This window comes from Bufo bufo, chromosome 4, assembly GCF_905171765.1.
Source record: "Bufo bufo chromosome 4, aBufBuf1.1, whole genome shotgun sequence".
Taxonomy (NCBI): domain Eukaryota; kingdom Metazoa; phylum Chordata; class Amphibia; order Anura; family Bufonidae; genus Bufo; species Bufo bufo.
The window spans coordinates 509,323,753-509,326,721 of NC_053392.1; positions in this window are offsets into that span (position 1 = coordinate 509,323,753).

Sequence of the window (2,969 nt, forward strand, 5' to 3'; positions counted from 1 at the left end):
TGTAATTTTAATAGCCGGATCTGGAGAACGGGAGGGAACTGGCTGAATCCCATGCCTAGATGGGACCAACGAAGATACCTTCAGCTGTCAAGAGCACATGCAACGGGTCAGCCAGTTTCATAGGTACAAATCTGCTGACAGATGCCCTTTAAAGGGGTTATATGATTTTTAATATTGGTTGGTGGGGTTCCAACTCCAGGCACCCCTACCAATCAGCTGTTTGAATTTGAAGAGAAGGTGTATGAGCGCTGCCTTCTCTGCCCACCACAGCAATTGCACTGGTGAGCAGGTGTAATTACAAGTATGGCGTCCCCATTCACTCCTATGGGACAGCTCTGTAGTAGTCACTTGAGCAGACAGCTGTCCCATATAAGTGAATGGCTGCTTTCTCTTCAAACAGCTGATCAGAGGGGGTGCCAGGAGTCAGATCCCCACCGATTGCATATTGATGATCTATCCTTAGGATAGGTCATCAATAGTAAAGAGCAGACAACCCCTTTGATTCACCTCTAAACTGCTCAATACTGCTGTGTAATGCCCTTAGTTACTGCACCAACTTCCGAGGTTTGGTAGAAAGTTAGGGACTAGGAATCCTGTATGTGTTTTAACCCCTTAAGGAACCTGCCATTTTTAGCAAATCTGACATGTCACTATGTGGTCATACTTTAAAACGCTTTTACTTATCCAAGCCATTCTGAGACTCTTCACATATTGTACTTCATCTGGTAAATTTGAGTCAAAATATTTTATGGGGAAAAAAAAAAAAAAAAAAAATTTATATATATATATATATATATATATTTGTGGTAGGAGTTACTCAAGGAACAGAGTAGGCATGCCTAAGTACTGCCCTGAACCAACTGGCTGGAGTGTGCCTGGTGCCAGTGACGAGGTAAGGCCTAGATAAGTGGGCAAAGAGAACCGGCCCGGAGTAGGGTGCAATGTATTTATTGGAGCATCATGGAACCCATAAAGCCCAAAGAACGAAAGGCTCTGACAATCTCAACTCACGGATTGGGAATGTACCTTGCGTAGCAGGACGACCGCTAACGACCCACCTTGAGGATGACGTGTGCCGGTACCTGATGACTGGATGCTGCGGAAGCAGCCCCTACGCGAGAGGAGTGCCCGGATACCGTGCTAGGGTTGAACCCCCAACCCTGCTGCCAGGGTGAGGATATTGGAGACAAACTGGGCCGAAGAAGGGGGGCCTACCGTTAATTGGGAGCAACGGGTCGTCTACCGCGGGAGACTGGAGTGAGGCCAGAAGCTCTTGGAGCGCCTTGACAGGACACCAACAGTTGGCCGTAGGGAAGAACTCTACATCTGTGGGTGGACCAGCCTGATTGGACTTGGTGGCAGGGATGGACAGTATGAAGTGGACCGAATGCCAGGTGAGATGTCGCCTGAGCAGGGTCGCTCGGTTGACCGTGCCGCAGGTGAACTCCCCGGGTCTAAGAACCCAGAGACCCTAGGTACATGGCTGCTTGGTGATGATGCTTGCTGAGTGCCCAAAAGGGGGACCGTCTAGGGCTACAGACAATCTGTGGAAAAACTCGCCTGACACTGGTTGCCTACGCACCTGGACCGCCGCGCTAATGCTGAGGGTGGCTTTGATGGCCTGATATGAAAAATGGATTTGGCAGAGGGGTCGCCGAGCATCCGATGGTGTTGAATGCTGGCAAAATACAGCTTGGTGTTAAATGACAGGAGGCGGTGCGTGTGGCAATGGGCTATAAAGCCATGAAAACGTGAGGAACCCTAAACAGGGACTGGAGTTCCCACTTGGACAGGACCCTGGAAGAAGCCGTGGATGAAACGGCGGCCTGGATCTTAGCCAGCTTGGCGGCCGCCACGGGGGCCTCAAGCCTGGCGAAAAGCTGGAGCAACTAGCCCAGCCCGAGGGGACGCCCTGAGGTCCCTTGATGATCAGGAATCAGGGTGCCGACTGCCCAGGTGAGATTGAGCAAAACCATGACGTGGCAATGAACACAAGAATGCCTCTTGAGTGGGAGCAGAGTACAACACCTGATGTAACCACAGTTGTCGAGATAATGGATGACTATGTCCAAACCCCCGTGATGACCCGGATCCAATGCAATCAGGGATTCAAACATGCGGAACCCGAACCGGATAAACAGGAACCACTGGAAAAACCCAGAGCGTTTCAGGCAAATATATCAGATCCCTTAGTGATTCAGGCAAATGCAAACAACTTGTGGGAAAAAAGACCTGAGCGATTCAGGGAATACGCAACCTGAGTGAATCAAGAAAAAAAAAAAAAAAAAAAAAAAAAAAACACACAACCTGGAGATACTGCCAACCTGAAAGACAGGAAAATACGTAACCTGGGTGAATCAGGAAAACGTACGACCTGGAAATACCGGCAACCTGAGCGATTCAGGGAAACATGAACCCGGGCGATTCTGGAACATAAAACCCGAGTGATTCAGGTAAATACATGAACCCGAGCGATCCAGGAAACACGTAAAACCCGCGCGACTCCGGGGAATTAGACCTGGGTGAATGGGTAAATACGTGAAATTTTTGAGCTAATCTGGGAAATACATGAACCTGAGAATCAGAAGGGAACAGGAATGAACATGGACTAGAAAGGATCACAACCTAACCGAACCAACGGACAGTGCTGCCAACTCTCCGGCGATACTGAAGACCTAGGAATGGAGGCTCGTGATGAATGAAGGAAGGCTCTGAGCTGCGGAGAAGCGTCCCGCCGCCACCCGGCTGGAACTTACCTGAAACCCGGCACCGTGGAGTGACCGGGCATGGAGGAGCCCTGAGACACAATTGAGGAACCGGCAACCTGAAAGACAGGAAACACGCAAAACCCGCACAACTCCGGGATGGATCGAAATTCCGGTGGCCTGAGAACCTGCTTACATGAAAAATAAGCTTGCGTTGGTACGAGACCCAGAGAGAGGTGCGATCTGGTGGCACTGGAAAGAGGC